This window comes from Ambystoma mexicanum, chromosome 9, assembly GCF_040938575.1.
Source record: "Ambystoma mexicanum isolate Mex_15411 chromosome 9, UKY_AmexF1_1, whole genome shotgun sequence".
Lineage (NCBI taxonomy): Eukaryota > Metazoa > Chordata > Amphibia > Caudata > Ambystomatidae > Ambystoma > Ambystoma mexicanum.
In genome coordinates, this window is record NC_090931.1 from 1162770560 (window position 1) to 1162794870 (window position 24311).

Here is a 24311-nt window from a genome sequence, read left to right on the forward strand (position 1 = left end):
GAACAAAAATCTGACCAAGTAGAATTTCACTTCCAGAACAACCAAATTCCAGATGTGACAGTAATAGCAGTAGGACAGCAGACTGGTGGTGGGGGGACCTCTCCATTTCTGAAAATCAACCTTCCTTCCAGTTTAAGGTGGTATTCCAAACTGGAAGGAAACACTCTGAAATTCTTTACAATCCACAATCAGACACTCCCACTCCTATAGTCCAGAAAGATGTGAAATCAGCTCAGAGCCTGGCTGATATTCAGAAAATTGGAGAGCAGTTGTTCATCCCTGTTCAGTTAAATGATGGGAAGGACTCTGTTCTCGCCCGAGTGTGTGTGAACAACAGTAAGAGCTTCATCAGCGAAGCCATGTTCCGCCAACTCCCAAAAGATCCAGCTATTCCCACATTCAAACTGATAGACAAATGGGAAATGGACCTGGAAGCACCCAATTCCAAACATCTCCTGCCAAGCAGGTGTATGCTCAAAATCTCCATTGGCAACAAGAACATAGTCCATAATTGTTGGGTCGTGCGAGACGTCACTGCCGCCTTTTACTTAGGCAGTGACATTCTCAATCGCTTTGCCATTAATTTGGACCTAATAAACTTCAAAGCTTGGTCCTGATTAGAGGATAATCCCATGGGCTTTGATGATAAAGAAAAAGCATTTAGTTCAGCTCAATTGCTACCTTATGCAGTTGAAATTCAGATTAAAGAGGAAGTCACCATCCCAGAAAGGACCCGACAATTCTCCCTGGAAGTGAAAGTTAAAAGAGGACAAAAATTGAAAAACCCTGATGCTTATATTCATGTAAATGCTTCTCTCCAACAGCAAGGGTTGGGGGTAAACCCAACACCATTAGTCAACATAGAACATGACACCATTCCAATAGAGGTGGATAACAGCGACTTACAGAGTATTACTCTAGCCGCAGGCACTATCATTGGAATGGCGGTTGATGACCGACATTTCTCCATTGATTTAGGAAATGAGCTGTTCGGACCAATCCCCAAGGACTGTTTTGACAGTGACAGTGACGACAATACAACACCAGACAGGATCTTTACCCGGCATGGGGGGAACTTCCTGGTGTACACTTCTTGCCCTTATGGTAAGGAAGATGTGACTTGTGACTTTAGAAGGGATGAGGTGATTTTCCAGTTCCATGAGGGCTGCATTTCCCACCTGAAGCCTCCAGTCCAAATCAGCACTCTGACCAGGGACTTCTCCACCCAGCTGGAGGAGGCCGCTGAGATAGCCAAACCAGAAGCCTTTCCAGGCTTCAGGCAGATGGTGGAAGAGAGAGTCAACCTAGCTGATGCCTGTGTGACTCTGGAACAGAAGCAAAAGTTGAAACAAATTTTCTTGGATTTCCAAGATCTCTTTGCGGTAGACTCATATGACTGTGGTCACACCGACATCCACACAACAATAATTCCCAGGGACCCGGGCATGACTCCAGTGTTTATGAAGCAATATAGTTTGCCTCTCGCATCCATGGAGTCCCTTACTGAAATAATTAAGAACCTTGAGTCCCGGGGAATAATCCGTCCAGTACACAGCACCTTCAATAATCCGGTGCTCGGAATATTGAAGCCAAACGGCCAGTGGAGACTCTGTGCCGACGTTATGGAGCTCAACAAACGGGTCCATACTTCCCGATGGCCTCTGCCCTACATTGACCAAGGGCTGGCCCAGATTCAGGGGTCACAGGTATTCACAGCAATAGACCTGACCAATGGATGCTGGACCGTGCCTGTCAGTAGGGAGGACCAATACAAACTGGCTTTTACCTTTGGGGGCCAGCAGTACACATGGACCCGGACTCCCTTCGGATACCTCAACTCCGGCAATGAATTCAACATTTTCCTACATAAGGCCATGCCCGACCTGGGTGCGAGGGGTAACCTGGCTTATGTAGATGATGTCCTCATCAAAAGTTCATCTGTGGAGGAACACATAGCGGAGATCCGTTATGTTCTGAAGCAGTTGAAGGCCGCCGGAGCAAAACTTTCCTTTCAGAAAGCACAGTGGTGTAGAACCCGTGTTAATTTCTTGGGGCATGAGATTACTCCTTAGGGTTTCTGTCCCCAGGAAAAGAAAGTGGAAGCACTTCAGAAACTGAAGGATCCCACAACTCTGTGGGAACTAAGGAGCCTCCTTGGACTGACTAATTACAGCAGAAAGTTCATTGAGGGCTACGCAGAGATCACCAGACCCCTGATTCATTTCTTGAAAGGGGGGGTCAAGTGGGAATGGGGTCCAGAACAATCCGAGGCAGTAAGACAACTCAAGAGAAGCCTCTCACAAGCGCCTTGCCTAGCTTACCCTGTCAGAAACAAGGAGTTCTTCCTGGAGACAGGGTTCTCTAATACGTGCTTGACGGCAGTATTATACCAAAAGCATGACAATGTCAATAAAGTAATCTCCTATGCGAGCAAAACTTTATCCTCTGTGGAGGAAAAATTAAACGATTGCGAGAAGGCACTCCTGGCAACGGTATGGGCATTGAAGAATTACCGCCCGTTTATCCAGGGGGAACACATCTTATTGGAGACTCCACACCAGCCTCTGCAATATCTCCAAAGTGACAGAATCCGGGCCGGAAATGTGAGTAATTCCTGAATTACTTCCTGGATTCTGTCAATGCAGGGCTTTCCTGTGGAGGTCAGATATGGCCAAAACAAGAAGAGTCCCCTCGCGCAAGGTCTGGCTGACTTGCATGATTGTGCCAGAGAAAACTGTCTCGAGGACAAAAGTCTAAAAATCAAGGACAACATGGAGGCATACCTTAATTCCCCACACAAAGTCTTTGAAGAAGACAAGTGTGAGGGAATGCCCACTATCTATGTGGATGGATGCTCTTACCACGTTGACGACAACGGGGAGAAAGAACTGGTGGCCGGCGTAGGGAATGCATGGGTGAAGGAGTTTCCAGAACCCTCCGCTGGATACAAAATTGGTCCCCAAAGTAGTCAGGTGGCAGAGTTGATGGCTGTGCATCAAGCCATCCTCACTGCTGTCCAACATCAACTCCACAAAATGGTCATAATCACAGATTCGGATTATGTACGGAACGGATTTGTGGAGCACCTGGTTAACTGGAAAACCAGAGGCATGCTATGTGCTAATAACAAACCTTTGAAACATGGGAAGTTAATTCAAAACATTGATGATCTGGTCACCTTGAATGGGATGACCATCTACTGGAAGAAGATCAAGGGTCATTCCAAAGAAGAGAGACCAGACAAAACTGGAAATGACTTAGCTGATCAGCTGGCCAAAACCGGGGCCATCCAAGGGGATCTAATAGAAATAGAGTCCCTGTTGGGGGAATCCAGGTCACTGCTATCACTAGGTCCCAGACAAATGCTCACAATGATCTTTCAACTGCACAATGGAGTAAGGAGACCCCTGATGCTGATTTGATTGCAGCTCAGAAGGGGGATCCAGTAATTGGTAAGTTTTACCAACACATTGAGGACCCTGAGAACTTTCCCCTGACGGATACCGATTACATTGGGAAGGAGGACCTTAGAGTGTTGATGAAATGTCCAAAAAGGTTTCGAATCCAAGACGGTTTGTTGGTAAGGAAATACCAAGCTGGCCATGATCAGGGGGTGGTTCCTACCTCATTCCGAAGCCTGATGTTAAGTCACGCCTATGATGCGGCCACCGCCGGTCATAGGGGGTTTCATACAACACTTGAGATCTTAAGAGAGGTTGCATACTGGCCACATATGGGGCAGGACCTCAACCAATACTTGAAGGGGTGTCTTGTGTTTGCACAATTTCAGCCAATATCCCTCACACACCGGGCACCTCTCCAAAAGAGGGGGATGACACGGCCATGGTCAGATTTGCAAATCGACTTCATAGGCCCTGTAATTCGCTCGTCTAGAGGAAACAAGTACATGTTCACCGTTACATGCTTGTTTACCAAGTGGGTGGAATGTCTCCCAGCCCCAAACTGCAAGGCAGAAACAGCAGCTGCCGTGATGATTAACCACATCTTTTCCCATTTTGGTCTACCTCAAAGGATTGAGTCAGACAGAGGTAGCCATTTCACCAGCGAGGTTATGACAAAGATGTGGGAGATACTGGGGGTTAAAAGGAAGCTACACATTGGTTAACGGCCAGCTTCTTCTGGAGCAGTGGAGAGATACAACCGAACCATTGTGAGCATCTTAAAAAAGTTTGTGGCAGATTCTGGGCCAAGTTGGGATATCCGATTACCTCTAGTCCTAATGGACATCAGATCTACCCCTTCATCTGCAACTAAAATGTCACCATTTGACCGGACACAAGATGGTGCTTCCCCAGCATTTGCTCTACAGGACCCAAGAGCAGACACTGATAAATGCCTGCACAACTCATGAGTATGTGGAGAATTTAAGGAAACACCTCCAACATGCTTTTGCCTATGCTCAGCGGAATCTAGAAAGATCAGCTGATAGCACGAAAACCCACTACGACCTGAAGAACACCAGGAAGGAATATACTGTGGGAGACCGGGTCTATTTATACAATTTCCAAAGAAAACAGGCCAAACAGCGAAAATGTTTGCCTACGTGGAAGGGACCGTTTGAAATTATAGACAAAATCTCCCCTGTAGCGTATAAGATTCGCATCCCCAAAGGTAGTCTGGCGGAAGGGGAAGACAAGTGGGTACATATAAATCAGCTAAAGTGTTGCCATCCCAGGCACACTCTGCAGCCACTGGAGGAATCCTCTGGAATCCCATAGGGGGCTGCTCCAGAGTAATTCAGTTCCCATCCTAAAATATCCCACATATAGTCTCTAAAATATTATGATTGGAAAAAAAAATGTTTCATGTTATATCTTGTTTTAAAATAAGACTGAAAAATGTATCCTGATGTATAAAATGTATATGCCGCCCCACCATTAATAGTGGTGGAGAAATGTCTACGAATGGGTATTGCCGCTTTTGCTTTATCATCCTATGAGAGATGAAACCACAGAGACTGGCCAAGCAGAACAACCCGGAGAACGGGAGCAAAGATCCGAGGGGCGCGGGGTACCGCCCAATATTCCCATCAGGACAGGCGAGGAGAACCGATCGATCCAACCGGATGGAGGAAAAGATGCTGAACTGTGCCATCTACGGAACTGGAAGAAGATGAGGCGAACATCCCAGATCTTGCGAGTTCCATCAGTGAAATATCAGAATGGCCATCGCAAGAGGGGGGGCTTGTGGGATGTTTTTACCCATGCATCCAAGCCCTACCATAAAACTGTGCATTACTGGCATTGAAAACATCATGATGGCCATAACTCCCCAGAGAGTGCACAGGGAAAACATGAAGAATAGGCTGCCAACCATTTTTGCCTATGTTGTGAGCAAAGGAGGGCACTGCCTAAAACCACCATTGGGCTACACACACACAGTAGCCTGAAACCATTGGGAATGGCAATGCTGATTGCCAAAAGCAACCCAGAACTGTGGGGAATTCATTTTCTTAATGTCAAAATGGATGCAATACTGGTGCTCACCACTATCAGAAAGCCGGCGTTTTAATTAATTCCAGAATTTGTAGCAGAGAGGCCTGAATCCACAAGCTGAATCCTCTTCAGCAGGCCTCAAAACCAACCAAACTATTCAACAGCCGGGCAAGCTGTTTGAATTCTTTGCCAAGAACTTTTGCAAGAACCTTTATCATCTGAAACCCATACCCCTGGGGCACATTTGTGTAAAATCTGGAAAGGTTTAGAGGTCGTTATCTGGATGAAAAGTGGAAGAATTCTGTCATAAGTGGAGACGACATCGTACAAAGACAGGGATCGGATGGTTTGGTGCTACAGAAAATATGTTAACTGGTCCTATAATATTAGAAAAATGGTACATAGATAATTATGTATTTGGGCCAGAAATATATTTGTGTGCAATTTGACAAGGGGAGGTTCCTCTGACCATAAAACCTACAGCATCACTCTGACACTCCATTTCTTTCCCCCAATCAAGGGAGAGAGGAAAGCTTGGCCAATGAGAAGTGAGAGGGGCAGGCCTAGCTAGGCCCAGGCACACACCCATTTTCAAAACACATAAAAGGAACATTGAAACCCAGATAGAGAGATTCACTTTCCACTTTCTTGCGGGACGCTTTGCCGGGAGACTTCAGACTTCACATCCAGAGATCCAGACTTCAAATCCATCAATCTCCAGAGACCAGAAATTAACTCCAGAATTTGTAGCAGAGAGGCCTGAATCCACAAGCTGAATCCTCTTCAGCAGGCCTCAAAACCAACCAAACTATTCAACAGCCGGGCGAGCTGTTTAAATTCTTTGCCAAGAACTTTTGCAAGAACCTGTAGCAGTATCCAGAAAGCAGTGCTGTATCCGGAACCACTAGCAGAACCGATAACAGAACCAGAGACCCAGAGACCAGATCGCTGTGAAGAACCGCTAGCAGAAGTCCATCCAATCCTGACCCGATCGGCAACGAAGTCGCATTCCTGTCCAAAATCTAGTGTGAGTACCCAGCCAGCACTGTGCCAAAACCAATCTCTTAGTTTAAAGTAATCTAACCCAAACAATTTTAGCCTATTAGATCTGCCTCCTAAAATCGTGTCATTCTGTCATTTTTAAAACTGAAAACTGTCATCTGTCATTCTGAGCTTTAAAATTTCAAATCCAAAAAACTACCTTTACCAAATCGGCTGTATCTCCGGAATCGTGTATGCTAGGAGCGAGTTTTAACTGTCATCTTAAAGTTAAGATTCTAATCTTTCCGACAAGCCTAGAACCCACTTCCTAATCCTTACATTGCTTCCGTAATTACGCTCGACGCACGTGACTAAATTTGCCACGATTTGACATTTTGCTTAATTTCAGCCACGTGTAAAAAGAGTTGTCCTTGCTTTCCTTGCTGAAATTCGTGTGCAACCTGACAATCATTCATAGAGCATTGCTAAAGTGATCCTGAATTCATTTAAGTATCTCTCACTCACCCTGAACATCCTAGAGGGAATTAAAAGCATTTTTAGCATATTTCTCACTTCTTTGCATACCACATCAAAGTATATTGCCTGTGTTTAAAGCTCCTACCTGTTTTCCTCTAAGCTTGCTAGGGGGGAACTGAATTATATTTGATTGCATTCCTGAGAACTGTGTGCTTTCCTTCCATCTCTTTACCTTGCATAAAGGGGGGGGGTGAATTGTCAAAGAAAAGTGATTACATTGTCTTTTGTTGAAGTCATATCAAGTTTATTTTCTGTACTGCATTTTCATTCATCATTGCATTGTCCTTGAAGCCATAAAAACATTCTCAGCTACTTTATCCTCTCTATATCACTTCTAAGCCATCAAAAAGAGTGTACCACTGTAACATTATCCATTGTTGATCACTATCATCCTCACAAGTGTGTTATCAAATATTAATTTACTATAAAAGTGTGATAGATATATATTGTTTAATTTTCAAATAAACCTTTTAAATTTGCAAAACAAACCTACTTCTTGGCTCAGCGGGGTCGGGGGGATTCTGAGAGAGGGGTGTTATATAAGGGTTGTCATCCAGAGTAAATGAACTGGACATAAAATTACATCAATAAGGGCTTCCATCAGCATCCCAGACTAGGCATTGACTTAGCTGTAGTGTTGAATTGAAGTCGCTTACATTACTTTGTACTGAAGAACACAATATCCTCTCACACCATCTGTGCTTTGCTTCCCAGACATTAAATTGTCTGTAGGGTGACATGGAGTGTTCGACCACATGTTTTCATGGAGAATTGCTCAAGTTTATGAGTCTTTAGGTTCCAAGCAATTATCACATGATGAGCTATCCTGAATTCATCATGATATTGTAAGGGTGCATAAAACAACCGTACGCACATACGTTTTTGCTCACTTTTCCTATGCTTGTATGCCGTGTATTTGTAAAAGTCAGTCTGTGCTCGAGTGTGAATAAACTGTTGTTTATACCATTGTTCTTTGTGAATGTCACCCAAAGTGGGGCACTTACGGCCAGGACCCATCGCTTGGTGAGGATGGAGTGGATGGACTTAGATAGAAGTATCGCGGCCCCCTGCATATCTTGAGACGGGACTCCTCAGCAGTCTGCAAGAGACTCGGACTTGAGGCTTTTTGGGAAGATGGCCAGCCACAACGATTTGAATTGATGATGGAAGATCTCTCTTTGGAATCAGGTGAGTCTGTTTCAAACCGACAGTATTCTGCCTGATGTTGATTGAAGTTTGATAGATATTTGTACACGTTCAAATATTGACCTGGTAGAACTGCTTCTTTAGACATGCCAGGTTTTAGAAAAAGGCTTTGTTGTAGGGGAAGACAATTGAATGATTTAGAACATAATCAACCAGCGCCACTGCCAGGGTCGCCGGCATATGATATGTTCAAATATTGACCTGGTAGAACTGCTTCTTTAGACATGCCAGGTTTTAGAAAAAGGCTTTGTTGTAGGGGAAGACAATTGAATGATTTAGAACATAATCAACCAGCGCCACTGCCAGGGTCGCCGGCATATGATATGTTCATTAAATACGGTATAGGGGCTGTAGTGTTTAATACTATTTGGCATCGTCAAACCAGACATGAACCAGAACTTCAGTGGCCGAAATTGGGGAGTTTTGAGATAGCGAGAATTGGGTATTTGGAAACTGTGCTGTTGCAAAAGAAAGCGAGGACTGAAGCATTTGATATTGTTAGGAACTCAAGAAAGGAAGCAACCCAACGTCTTAGAAGCAGAGAAAAACATGCACGCTAAAACATTACACAAGCTAGCAACGCATTAGAGCATGACCTGCAGAAAGAGGAAGAGGCCATGAGACAAATGGATAGGGGTTTCCAATCAGAAGTACAAAAGATATACCCATCACAAGATTTGTATGCATCCGATGAATTAATAATTACATGATTAAATGAGAGGAGAACGTCTCCTATTGCACCGCCTCCATATGTACAGCCATAACCACATGCACCACAAGTGCAACCAGCATTGCCTACACCAGTTATACATTCTGATAGTTTCCCTTTGCCTCCCAGTTCACACGACTTGCTCTTACTCTCATTACCAACTACTTCTAGCACTCCACTGTTGACACATGACAATACTGTTGACGACTCAAGAATTGTGACTTGTAGCATGATATCGGCCGCGTGAATGAAGGAATTACGGGATTGGGCAGAGAAATATATTGAAGGGGGTGACAAGGCAGTGACTTTGCATTCTCTATCAGACCATGGGGGTATTCCCGAACAAAAGATACTGATAGAACAGATGGGCTTATATTTAGCCGAGGTTTGGGGCGATTTAACTGATTCGACAGTACCACAAGAATTGCAGGATTTTAATTTTTTGTCTCATACTAGAGATACCGCACTGAAAGTGCGTAACCACGTGTCCAAATTATTTCTTAGATGGATTTCACACGCTTCCATTACACCTATTGAAGTACATGACACATTCAATCAGTATTCTCCATCTATGCAGAGAAAGGTCTTACAAGTAATGGTAGAATATTTGCAAGATGAATGTTTGAAAAAGAATTTGTGCTGTGCTGCCGAGATTTTGGTAATTTATAAATGTGTGTTTTTTGCTGACACCGCACTAACTTCATTGTCACTCGATTTGGCCTTGCTTCTTAAGAAACGTTTAAACATTCCCACAATGCAATTGCATATGAGAGAGGTTCCTCCAATTCTTGTCCCGAAGGTAGAGATACCTGCGGTGGGGGAAGCACCTGCCACGACTATTCCAGCCTATTACATTTCTCAATTTGTTCATGTTCCCTTTTCACGACAGGAAGTAAACACCCTTAAGCAATCAATTCCAGATATTAGAAAGAATCCTACAGGATTTTACACAGAAATAGAGTCAGTCTTGAATTCATCAGTTTTCACTTTAGGTGATATCGATTTACTGTTTCCTGTCATTTTACCGATGGATTTATGAAAGCTAATTAGGACCATAGATGATCAAGCTGCCATGGGAGATACCTGGGTTGCCCTGGAATTAGCTGATAGATCTAGGAAGGCTGGCAAAAATCTTCTGCAGAGCATATTAATGTTACCGAACCATAAAGTGACAAAACTTTGGTACCTGAAAAGAGAAGTATTTGGGATAAGCTCACCACATGCATGCAAGTGAAGACAGAGACAGAGGGGCCAACTGAGTTCTTTAATAGATTTGAAGAAGTGTTTTCATATTTCAGTGGTCAAGACTTGAGTACGGAGCCAGGAAAGAGATTATTTGTTGAAAAATTTGTGCGAGGATTATTGCCAGACATTCAGTCGCAGATCACTGCTTCTGAAAGTGCATGGCAGGTGAAATCTCAGTCAGATGTTTTGCATATGACTCAATACGACAGAAACAGGATGAATAATGACAAAGAGACGATAGAGAAGAAAAAAGGGATTTAAAAAACTAGGGTACTACTGCAACAGATTGCTAGAGGAGCAGAGGGTGTGAATAATGGAAATAATGGAAATACACAATCGAGGACCCAGTTCATGTCACAAACAGGGCCAGTACATGTGAACCAATGTGCCTATTGTAGGCAAGAAGGTCACTGGAGGGCACAGTGTCCGACCCTCCAGCAAAGAGCATTGAATGGGATGATAAGTAGAAGATAGAGAGCACTCAATGAAATGCCCGATCTGAATAGAAATCAATTTGCTCAGAATCAACAGAATCAGCCACAGGATAATAATGCAAATAAACAGGGAGGTCAGCAACAGAATACTGGCAATAAAAAACACTTTCAACACCAATTTGCATTCCTCTTTTACTGATGATTTCACATCAGTTAATGTTTTGTTCTGCTGGGACAGCCCAAAGCAGAATCTGGAGCCTATTCCTATTCCCGTAGATCAGAAAGAACCCTAAGTAGAAATTAAAGTCGGGAATAGAGAGCATGTTTTTCTAGTGGGCTCTGGGGCAGAGAAGTGTTCCATTGACCATCTACGGGTTCCAGATATCCCACTGTCAGGGCAGAATAATGTTTCCATAGGGTTCTCTGGTACTCCAGTAGTGAGTCCAGTTTCTCGATCGGTACCAATAGCTTTGGGTCCGTTTACTGACTCATATCCATTTTTCTTGACTACGAATTGTGGTGAGAATGTTATGGGATTACATTTTTTAAAAACATTGATTGTAGTGATTTACTGTTCACCTGACGGAGTGTATTTGACCATTTCCCCCCAGCAGAATTCCACTTCTCAATTTATGGCAATAATTGCCTTTACCGGGTGAACTACAGCAAGTACCTACGCATTTATGGGTAGTAAACGACAACGATGTAGGGATATTGAATGTTGAACCTGTACGAATAGTATTGAAATCCGGAATTACATTGCCATGCATTCCACAGTATAAAGTATTGGTAGAAGGTAAGCAGGCGCTTAAAAGTATTGTTTCAGATTTAATACATCAAGGCGTTATTGAAGAGATTTCTGGTAGTAAATGTAATAGTCTGGTTCTGCCAGTCTGTAAGAAAGGTGATAATGCCTTACCCTACAGTTTTGTTATTGATTTGCATGCTATTAACAAAGTGGTAGCACCACAATTTCCCATTGTCCCTGACATTACCACCATTTTAACTATGATTCCTGCTACGGCTACATATTTTTCCATAATAGATTTGAAGAATGCATTGTTTAGCATACCCAGATAGCAGATACTTGTTTGCATTTTCGCTGGGAGGGCGCTCTTTTACTTTCACACGCATACCACAGGGGTACACTGAGAGTCCTAGTATTTACAATAGAGCACTCAAGGAACAACTCGATATGCTTGAATTGCCTTCCACTTGTGCATTAGTACAGTACATTGATGACCTACTTATAGCTGCAGATTCCGAGGACGCTTGCAAGGAGTGCACTGTTTTGTTATTAAAGCATCTAGCTAAACATGGTCATAAAGCTTCTTTGAAAAAGTTCCAATATTGTTGACTGTCAAAGGAGGGTAGACGGCTTGCACCTGAACGTATTCAAAGCATCTCTGGTATGACTGTTCCAAATATGCAGAAAGAAGTTAGGGCCTTAATCGACCTTAATCGGCATAGCTTCATACTGTAGGCAATGGTTTCTGAATTTTTCACTTTTGATTAAGCCAATGTTGGCTTTAACTAGAAAGAATGTGCCTATACTGTTACTGTGGGATACGGATTGTCAAGAAGCTTTTAATCTGCTCAAAACCTGTTTTGACACAGGAACATGGGGGAAGAAATAGACTGTGCGGTTATTTTTCCTTCATGTTACACCCTGTTGCACGCGCTCAGCCAAAATGTCTAAGGGCTGCAGCCAAACAAAGTGAGGGTATGGTCTTGGGTCACTCCTTGTCTGTAATGGTACCCCACTCAGTGGATGTTCTGTTAAATAGAACACAGACTCAGCATATCACATCTGCTAGACTTATGAGGTATGAATTGATTTTATTTGCACCTCACATCAAAATTAAGAGATGCTGTTCTTTGAATCCGGCTGAACTTTTGCTCACTTTAAACAAGGATTGCACTGATAGTGCATCCCATGACTGCCTGTACGCTACTGAGCAAGATGCGAAATGCAGAATCGATTTGAGTGATACACCATTAACATCGCCAAAAGGAGAGCTCTTTTGTGATGGCTCTTGTTATGAACTACCTGATGGCACTACTACTGCTGCCTATGCAAATACCACTTTAGACAGCATTATTGAAAGCAAAAGAATTCCACACAACTTCGCCCAGGCTACAGAGATAGTTGTCTTAATTAGAAGTTGTGAGATATCACAAGGGCTTAGCGTTAACATATACTCTGATAGTCAGTATGCCTTTGGAGTCGCTCACAACTTTGGTAGATTATGGGCTGAAAGAGGATTTTTAACATCCCATGGTACAAAAATTCAGTATGGTCCCTTCATAGTACAACTGTTATCTGCATTAGCCCTTCCCTAACAATTAGCTATATTGAAATGCGCAGCACACCAGAGGGTGACTGACGACATTGGGAAAGGAAATGCCTTTGTGGACAAATTAGCTAAACAAACTGCTACTGACCCTCACCCACGGTTATATATGTTAGATTCTACTAAATGGGTTGCTGACACTCGGGTGATGGAGGAGGGCGTTAGTAGTCTGAAGGAGATACAGGCTGAGGCCCATAAGGAAGATATTGAAAGTTGGGTTTCAGGACCAGCAATAATGAACAAGGAGGGATGTTGGGTAGACCGGGAAGAACAGAGATGGATGCTGCCCAAAGCATATGTGACAGCAATAGTTACTATGGCACATGGACCAGCACACATTAATGCGAAGAACATTTGTAATCAATTAGATGAAGTTTGGTATAACAATAACATTCCCAAAGATGCAGAACAACTAGTTCAAAACTGTTTGATCTGCTTACCACATAATATTGGTAAGGGTACACAAGCACATAGAGGTAGTTTTGGACCTCCCGCAATGCCATTTGAAGTTATACATTTTGACTTCATTGAGCTAGAGAGATGCCGAAACTACACATATTTGTTGGTAGTGATATGTGCTTTTAGTAAATAGGTTGAAGCCTTCCCTCTGAAGGATAACACTGCCATGTTAACTGCCAAAGTAATGCTGAGGGAATATTTCCCAAGGTTTGGACTGCCCAGAGTAATTTGGTCCGATAATGGACCCCATTTTATAGTGGCTATCATACTACAGGTATGCAAGGCGCTACAAATAGGTAAGTGATTCCATTCAGCGGGTATCCCCAGAGTGCCGCTTTAGTGGAACACCACAACGGTGTCCTCAAGAATAAACTAGCAAAGATAGGTGCACACAGTAAACTGAAATGGCCCGATGCTTTAAACTTAGCCTTAATATCAGTGAGAACAGTAGCACAATCTAGAATGGGACTCTCTCCTTATGAAATCATCATGGGGAGACCTGCTAATATATGGAATGCACCCAGACCTAGAAAATTAAACAAAATTGAGTATCCGCTATTAACTAATTATTGTGACCATCTGACTCAAAACCTGTGTTTGATTCACCAACAGGTTTGAGCTGCTCTACCGGAGAAATACGAAGGACCTGGTCACCACATTCGACCTGGGGACTTGGTGAAGGACTTCGAAAGAAAGTCCTATCTTGCAGCTCACTGGAAAGGACCATATCAGGTGCTATTGGCTACTCAGACAACTGTTCGATTCAAGGGAAAATGCCACTGGATTCATGCAGTGCACCTGACACGAGTGCCTTTGCCTTTACCCGGCGACAAATGAATTAAGGTGGGGTTTGTTGATAATCCCAACTACAAAGATGTGCCCGTGGACAAGGGCTATTTTGATCAGAAGCAAAATTTTGAGCCTAAACGACTCAAGAATTCTTCACTTTCTTCAGAACCTGTTTCTTTTTTCACCGATCACACTGCACCTGGAGTCACAAGGTACAATCTTTGACCACAGAACTAGATAGGGAATGACATTTCTGCTAAACTAGGAAGTGTAGTTTGTGTACTGCACCCACAAGAAACCAACAGCCTTCCCTCTAATCCCCTCAAAGAAGCAGGAACCTTGTTTTGGAGCAGCAGCTGGGCTGAGGAAAGAAGACTAAAAGATTAATCAAACTAGAAGAAGACTACAAGCAAGATAGGCCAAGTGCTCAAGTGCTACCTACGGATGAACTTATAAAGCATGTTTTTAGTGAGGCGTCTTAATGAATACTAAAAACTATGCCTATTTTTGGGGCACGTGCAAATGAAGACAGTAATAACCTTGCTACTGGAAAACCCATATCTAGAGCACTATGGTCAACAAAGGAAAAAATTAATCATGTAACACTTGCAGCCTGTGTTATGATCATTTCAATACCAGTATTATGATACTTCCGCTTAATATACTGTTACCTATTGCCAACCCCAATTTATCTTCTCTTTATGTGCACTCTCAAGGTTACCAAAATAACACACTCATACAAATCATGAATGCCACGCATGCAATCTTGAATAAAACCAACTGCTGGGTATGCTCTCACCTACCACAACACAGTGAGAAAGGTTTGGGATGATACATCTATCTGCTTCCACTGTCAACCTTGTGTTATGCATCCTTTAGAGCCCTATTATTTGGGAAGTGGAACAATAATGACACTGGTAACTTTGATGGGACGGACATCAATGAATTTGTTCGTTTGGTATTGCTGCCCCTACGATAATCTGTCTTTGCAAATAAGCGTACAACAAATATTGCCTCCACTAGAAATTCTGATAAACATTCTAGACCCTATCAATTGATGATCTCATTTAAAATGGCACCTGTAGGGAACCAGTAAGCAGTCCCTCCCTCTTACACCATTAATCATGATCCAGATATATTACCATTCTGCTTGAGAAAAGAAGGATCCTGGTACATGGCACATATGATAAATGTGTGACTACTGCTCTTTTAGTAAACAAACATAGGCCCTTATACATTGGGGGACCCATATATTTTGTTTGTGGTAAAGAAGCATATCCCTGGTTACCGAAAGATTGAAAGGGACTTGTTATCTGGGAATATCGCTGTCTGGGGGTTATGTCACATCCACTGCAGACATCTTGAACCATAAGCCTAGGAGGGGAATAGATTATGACCCCCCCCTCCAGGTATTGAGTGACATAGCAAAAGCCATGATTCCATTTTTGGGCCAAGTCCTTAATTCACGAGATATTAGGAAATTGGCAAGAGTATTAGAGAATACTATTAATGAGACTACTGACATATTGTTTAGGATGACATTGGAGCAAAGAGCAATTCGGCTAGTGGCTCTTCAGAATATCATGGTCTTAGATGTCATGTAGCTGAACGTGGTGGTGTATGCAAAATGGTTGCGTCCACGTTTTGTGTGTTCGGACCTGAATCCTCCCCCACGGTGTTCAAAAAAATAAAATGACTACACATACTTAGTACTGAGGTTCACGTTTCCGAAGGGAATTGTGACATAGGAACCTGGGCTTGGAATCTGCTGAAAACCTGGGGTTGGAAAATCTTCTCACCACTTGCTATTATCATTGAGATAATACTATTTTTTTGCTGTTGCATTTGATATTTGCCTGTCTTAGGTTCTACATTGGGTAGCTGTTCTAAATCTCTAATGAAGCTTAGACCAGGTCCTCATCCACCTGTAAATATAAATAATGCCTTGATAAGTCCTCCCTTCTTATTCCTAAAATGTTCCCACTACTTATTCCCTACCTTACCTCATTCTTCAATATCTGCCTTTCCTCTGCCTCCTTCCACTCTGCTTTCAAACATGCTACTATCATTCCGATTCTGAAGAAACCTACCGCTGATCCCCTGCTCACCTCGAACTTACGCCCTATCTCACTTCTCCCTTTCCTCTCTAAACTTCTTGAGCGCCTTGCCTACTCGCAGCTCTCATCCTTTGTCACTAATCTCTCTCTCCTTCCCCCCTCTCAATCTGGATTTCGCCCAAAACACTCTCCTGAAACCACCCTCACTTACATCCTTAACTCCCTCCTCTCTGCCCGACACTCTAAGCAATCCTCTGTCCTTATTATTCTTGATCTCTCGGCTGCCTTCAACACTGTTGATCACACCCTTCTCTTCAACACTCTCTCATCCTTTGGTTTCACAGGCTCTGTACTCAATTGGCTTTCCTCTTACCTCTCCTCCTGCTCTTTTACTGTTTCCTGGGGAGGCCGCTCCTCTCCTTCCCACCCTCTTGAATACGGAGTTCCCCAAGGCTCTGTGCTTGGTCCCTTCCCTTTCTCACTCTACACCCCCTCCTTGCCCCTGTGATCTCCTCTTTTGGCATCACCATTTCTATGCCGATGACACACAGCTCTTTCTTTCCTTCTCTTCCTTCTCTCCTGACCTCCACCTTAAACTTTCCTCCTGTCTCCCTGCTATTAAAAACTGGATTGCTTCCCGCTTTCTTTCCCTTAACTCTGACAAAACCGAAGTAGTTTTCTTCTCTTCCAACTCCTTTCCCACTCCCTCTCCCCCTCCTTTCATTCATTTTCTTCCGTCTAATCTCACTTTCTCCCCCCACACTCGTAACCTAGGCTTTCACTTTGACTCTTCTCTCACTTTTTCCCACCATATCTCACTCACCTCTCGTGTTTATCGCTACCACCTCTACAATATTCGCAAAGTTTGCCCCTCTCTTACTTTTCATGCTACTAAACTCTTAATCTCCTCCCTTTTCTTTTCTCGCCTCTTCTACTGCTCCTCCTTATATTTTGGCCTTCCTACTTCACATCTTGCCCCCGCAAATCTATTTATCACTCTGCCATCTGTACTCTCTGTCTCCTCTCCCCCCGTGACTCCATCTCTGCTTCCCTTTCCTCCATTGGCTGGTTCCCCTTTCATTCTCAACTTAAATTTCACTTCCTCTGTCTGGTCTTCAAATCTCTCCACGATCTTGCTTCCCTATCGCTCTTCCCTTCTCTCATTCTACACGCCCTCTCGTCTGCTTCATTCCGCTGACCACTTCCTCCTCACTGTTCCTCCCTCCCCCTGTGCCTCCTCCCGTTTCCTCTCCTTCCAACTCCTGGTCCCCCTCCACTGGAACTCCTTGCCTCTCTCTATCCGCTCTTCTACTCTTTCCTCTTTCCACACCTCCCTCAAATCTCTCCTTTTCCATTCCCCACTATGACACACCCCCTCCTCTCACCCCCCTCTCCTACCCCCTTTCCCCTCCTCCCCCCTTATCCTCTCCCAACCCCCTCCTTCCATCCTCCTACTACCTTCCCTCCCTCTTCTTCCTAGCCCTCCCTCTCCTCTCCCTTTCCCCCTCTGAATAATTGCTCTACACTCTGTTTTTGGTGACTAATTCATGTTTGTAATTTGCTTCCATTGTTACAATTTTTGTTATGTTAAATGTACCCTGTTGTTGAAACTGTACAGCGCTTTGGTATAAAGTGCTATATAAGATTAATAAATACAAATACAAATACAAAATAATGCAGGGGACCACTATCAAACAGTTCATGTCTATCAATATAGGGCATAGTGATGACTCTGATTGTTCTGATGATGATGATGATGATGATATATGGTCACATGTTTCTAGCAATGTGTTGGCTTTGGCTAAAAGGAGGGTTTGTAAAAGTAGTTATACCTTGAATTATAATATTGGCCTAAGCACATAAGATTGAACTGTGCATCACAGTTTCCAAAAATGCCATCTTGGCTGCTTTGCTCTCATTTCCGAGATTTCATTCTTAACGAGGTGAAAGCTCACAAAGTCACCGCTTCAGAAGCATCCCTAAAGCATACCCCCACACAGGAATGCTATAATCACTGAGCACGCTGAACTCTGCAACAGAGAACCTTGAAGCACTGGCACGAATGTAGCTAATCTATAAATTAGGTGCCATTCTGTCATCCTTGACTGTCTTGTTTTCCGCAGCCTATTTTGAACGTGCAACCAGACAATTAAAGCAAAGCGCGATTCACTGCATAGTCTGTTTTTAGGATGAACAAACTACTGAGTAGACATGCAGACTGACCTTTTAGCTTAGCACAAACATAGATAAAGTAGTGCAAGGTATGTTGCCTTGTGCTGAAGAACACAATATCCTCCCACACCCTCTGTGCTTTGCTTCACAGACAGTAAATAGTCTGTAGGGTGGCATGGAGTGCTCGACCACATGTTGTCATGGATAATTGCTCACGTTTATGGGTCTTTAGGTCATAAGCAATTATCACGTGATGAGCTAGCCCAAATTTGTCATGATGTTGTAAGGTTGCATAAAACACCCGTATGCACATACGTTTTTGCTCACTTTTCCTATGCTTGTATGCCGTGCATTTGTAAAATACATTTGTTCCTAGTGACTGGTGTGTCTTCATTGTTTTACAGTAGCCTCCTATTTTCGGACCAACAACGTGCCAACTGAATGGCCCCAGCCACCACAACCAATTGGAGGCCGACTTCGCCTACACTCCATATGGGACTGTGCGGGTTGACCAACTGAAATGATCGTATTGTACTGTATGTCATGACATCACTCATGGCGATTTTTGGGTTCAAAAGGTGCTGCCCATGTAACTTTTGGTAGAGCGCTCTCACGGCAGCAGAGTTCTCTGTGTGCACATCTTCATTGATATAAACTTTGTTCAACTTGCAATATATATCCTGGTCTCATTCCCTGCTGGGGTGTGTCCTTTATTTGCTTTTTTACTTACTATCATATTGGTAACAGGTGCCTCACTACCTAAAATTATTTGTGCAGCTGCTAACCCCGAAGGCTGTGAAGTCACTCATTCACCTGCCCTGTGCCTTCTGAAAACCTGGCAAAGTCAGTTTAAAAGTCAAAGTGCATTTTACAAAAGGGCCCCAACTACCATGTTTTTGATTCGTTTTTGAGATTCATGAATTCCCCACTTATTTGTATTATTGTGCATGTATGTTTTTACATTTGGTGGGTTTAACATTGTATCTTTCTGCGTACATGTAAGCTAATATGTATCAATGTCTAGACCATCACTAACACTAAAATAGCTTCTCCCATTCATATTTACCTATATTCAATGTATATACAACAAGATTCTTCCTGCTGATATCAGTACTAGTATACAGAGTCTTATGGCCCTACTTCGGAGAATGACTCGAGTGACTCATTATTGTCTGCTTTTTCATCCACCTTTCAGGAGTTGGTGAATCGATTGGCTCCTATTCATTCCAAGTTGGTCAGAAATAGTTCAGACCACCAGAAATGGTTTGCAGCATCCCTTTAAATCCTTAAGAAGGAGAAAAGGAAGCTGGAGGATATCTGGCTAAAATTTTCCAGGGTAGAAGATAAAAATAACTGAAAAGCAGCAGAAAGAATGTATACGCTAAACATCCTAAACGCCACAAAAGACTTCTATAACAATCAAATAAATAGTCCACAAAACTCCACAGGGAAACTCTTCATAATTCTTAGATCCCTCGAGAAGCCAAAGGTTTTGGCCATTGCCGTCCAGCCCATGGCAGCCGAATGTGCAGAAGTGCAAAACGCGTTTGAAGCTAAAATGCTTAAAACCCGAGAAAAAAAGTCAGTCAGGCACTGCCCCATTTGGACCCAATGGTGGGGCTCCGAACAAACCATATTGAGCTACCAGTACAGGATAGATTTGCATTTACCCCAGTTACCAACTCAGATATGAGAGTCTTGATGACTTCAATGCGATGCAATCCTCCCCCACAGGATCATATTCGAACACCAAGAACTGTTTGTTCTGTTCTCTACCCGCATTATCAATGCCTCTTTTAGAGACAGCCACATCCCCGAAGCTAATTAAATCACAACGGTTACCCCATTTGCTAATAAAACCCAGTTTTCACCCCAAAGACTGAAGTAACCTTAGATCTATCACAAATTGTCACTTTCTCCTGACTAGTGTGCTACAAGGCAACTTCAAAGCTACATAAAGGATAAAAACATCCTTCGCAAACAACAATCAGGTTTCAGGCAAGCCCACAGCATGGAGACAGCACTCATCGACTGGCAGATCCATATGTTGACGACAATGGATGAAGGAAAAGCTGGAGTTCTGATGTTGCTTGTATTGTCTGCTGCTTTTGATTTGCTGGACCACGACAAGCTACTGCAAGCTCTCAAACTGGCAGGAAATTGTTCAAAGGGGGCATTCGATTGGATTCACTGCTTCCTTGCTAACCATATGTCGAAAATCCACTGGGGGGCCACTTTCTCGTCTCTAGCTCCCATTAGTTATGGAGTGCCACTGGGTGCCAGTCTGTCACCTGTGCTCTTTAATCTATACCTCTGACCTCTGTGCCCTGTTGGAGGGCAGTAGCACTGTCTTTACTAACTACTCTGATGACAGCTGGTTCTAGAGCTGAGCGGAAACTATTCTAAGGACTCTAGTAAAATCTCCAGCGTTTATGACATCATTGAGGCATGGATGGTCATGAACTGAATGTGCCTAAACAGCAGTAAACCCAAACGTCTTCTTTTTGGCTCAAGGCAGGCACGCACTAAGCTGAGCACAGATTTCACCACCTTTAATATCAAGAACAATGCTATCCCGGTCTAGGGGTAAAATAAAACCTTTGGACATCACTTTGGAATCCTCAATGAGCACCGAAGCCCATGTCAATCAAATAAACAAAACATTTCAGTATCACCTACTCCTACCTAGACACATCAGGCCTCTGATCAATGAAGTGAACTGCGCCACCATTGCCCGAGCCACTATACTTTCAAGGCTGGACTACGGCAATGCGCTCCTAATAGGGGCAAACACCACTTGTCTGACTAAATGTCAGACAATTCAAAACAGTGCTGTGCGCATTATTAAAAACATACCGAGAGGAGAACACCTCTCGGCCAGTAGAAGGGATCTACACTGGATGAAGGTGGAAGATTGGCTTGCTTTCAAATCTAGCACACTGGTACACCTTTTCCTCTTTGGCACAGTCCCTCTCTATCTGAAAACACTAATCTGTCCATACGTTCCCAGCAGATCGCTGCTATCAGGAAACCAATGCCTGATCAACAGCATTTCCCACAAAAGGACCAATGGACTAGCTATATGCTTGCCTGTTAGAGCGGCCAAGATCTGGAACAAACTTCCGAGTGCTCTAAGACTGGAACAAAATAACCTGAAGTTCTGCCGTGCATTGATAGTGCTCATTTTAAGTAATCACTAGGATAGACTGTTGGCTCTTCCTCTTTCTGTGTGTCCCGTGTCACTTTTGTTTCGTCTTTTGTCTTCATGTTGGTGCCCTGATGCCCATGGACTTTGGTGGCTTATAAATCTATAAATAAATAAATAAATAAATAAATAAATAAATAAATAATGGCAACCTTGTGCCCAATTTGTCACCCCAGTCATCAATATGGTACATGCAACTTAAACCCTTGGTGATCATGGGGACCCTTCCTGACTACCCAAAACCTCTTCCCTTTAGTTAAACCTTTAACTAACAACTCATACACATCTTCGTAGGTAAAAACCCTACAACATATCTTACACCAGTCTCAGTATGGGCATACATATCCGCCAAACAAACCCAAGTCGTCATCCCCACCATTCCCGCAATCTACCCGGTGCTCCACACAAGCATGCCAATTTGGTGGAGGACACAAGACACCTTCAGTTTGAGTTTGCATATGGAATTAAGCAGTGGTGGCCCTAGCCCTGGGGAGGTTTACAGCCATCATGGCAGCAACTGTTTGGTACTTGGGCAGAGCAACAGCGTAAGAGCATCTGGCAAGAAAAAAAAGAATGAGATAAAAGACAAAAATAGGTAACAGGATATTTATAGCAAGGCTCAACCAAGAAGATGCTCACGATAATAAAGAGTCCATCCACAAATCATTGGTGATCCCAGCTTCAGTCACCATGATCATTTTCAGTTTAAGCAAGGCAGCAATAGTTCTGGTGAGAATACAATTTTCAGGATCACTGGGAGGCACAAATCTGCAGCAGGTGCTCCAGATTTTCTGGCATACTCCACCCTCCTTTGCTGTAAGGAGGTTAAGTATATACCTGTTTTGCAAAGTCCTGAGCCTTAGTGCCTGCAACTCTTCCTTAATGGCACTAAACCCTAACTCAGCAGCATTCACCAAGAGTAGCAGTTCATTTCAGGTCACCTGGAGCCATTTGGCCGCTGCTTGGGCATACGGAGGGAGAAAAAAACGGTCTTGTGTGGCTAAACAGCTGATATTGATCAGGAATGTCTGCTAAAGCATGTGATGATGCTGCTAAAAGATAGTTCAATCTTCTCCTTCGTTGCAATTGTTTGTGAATTCCGCCATCAAGGATAATCTTTGTTTTGGCCACAATTGGTGGTTAAAGGGACGCAAGGGGCACAGGGGACAAAGAGGGCACAGATGTAAGTTTGGGCATTGGAAGGGGCCAAAATCAGGTGCTGTTCAGGGATCACGAGGACAGACACATGAAGGGTAGGGAGACTGCACACACCTTACCTGGCTGGAGGCAACTGCCTCTATGCATTCTGTCCTCACGTCCAAAAGTTGTCTAGTGGAGCAGCCGTACCTACAGCCAGGTCTGCGATGCAAAACGTGCAGCTGCATTTCCCATTAGTCCACTTTGTACCCCGTCTCCACGAGCAGGGAGAGGAGCATTATCTCCTCAACATTGCTCCTCCAAAGCGCTGCATAATAATAGATCATCCACATACTGAATTACAGTACTGGACACATGTTAATTCCCCAAATCCATCCAAACCACCCTGTTAAAAACACTCAGAGATTCACAGTACCCCTGGGGCAACCTTGTGTGCTCGAATCTCAAACCAAATATGTAGACGCCGTGAGGTACTGAGAATCAGGGTGTAAGGGAACAGAGAAAGATTTATTATTTCAGCATTTACCGTGAAGTGTGTTGACCCAGCAGGGATGTTACAGAAAATGGTGGCAGTATTAGGTAACACTGGAAATTTTGAATCAACAATATTATTGAGGGGGTGACAATCCTGGACCATCCTCCAACTGGACACCTTTGATTTCTTCACAGGGTATATAGCCATATTTCATGGGAACACAGAAGGTTGTATTATGCCTTGCTTCAATAGTGCCATAATGGTCTCATAAATTCCTTCGTCTACTTCAACACTTTTTAGCAGCCCCACATCATGAGGATTGCTGGTCCAAAAATGGTCCAGCACTTTTCCCAAATCCTCCTTCCCATATGGTGATGTATTTGTAACGATAGCATGGTCTGCGATACTAACCTTTGCACTATCTCTATCTGGCAAGGCACCCCAATTTCCAAGACCATCTCTCCTGTGTCTTCAATGTCTTCATACAATTTCCCATCAGAAACGTCCCTTAGCGATAAGGTTGGATCGATGCACAGAAATGTGCACCACTCTCCGCCTTCCTCATGTGTGCTTGAGAGAACCACCCTGTTCTTCTTGATCACTATGGCCTCTAAGAGAATCGCAATAATGGCACCTGGTGTTACTTCCTGCTTCACATCAAGCTAAAATAAAAACTTAAATGGTACCCACCAGACCTGATTTTTGAACCCCGGAACCCAACTCAACAAAACCATCACCCCAAAAAGAAACAATGCTGCATGCATGGGAACCACCCTAATTGTGCTGTTACTAAAATAGGTCTGAAAAGTCACTGCTTCCCTTACCGCATACAACCCTGGGGTCGAGCATACAATATCTTCCTCCTTGAAGTCTATCGACATCTGCAACTTGCTCAGGATGTCCCTTCCCAAAAGATTTGCTGCAGTGTCCGTATAATACAACAATGGGTCTGATACATTTTGATTACCCACCTTGATCGGAAGATATTCAGTGTAAGTAACCAACAGGATAGCCCCAGAGAATCCCTGTGTGTCCATCGTTTTGCCTGACAACTGGACTCACCTTCCTTGATGC

The 24311-nt window shown here is 43.5% G+C and overlaps 1 long non-coding RNA gene across 1 annotated transcript in view; it reads left to right on the top strand.

Moving 5' to 3' along the window:
• LOC138488998 (uncharacterized) overlaps positions 1 to 19071 on the top strand; it is an 83373-nt gene extending 64302 nt beyond the window's left edge. Inside the window, exon 3 of the long non-coding RNA XR_011274741.1 lies at positions 18804 to 19071. This is a non-coding gene — a long non-coding RNA (uncharacterized lncRNA). The remainder of the gene's footprint in view (positions 1 to 18803) is intronic.
• The last annotated feature ends 5240 nt before the right edge of the window (positions 19072 to 24311 follow it).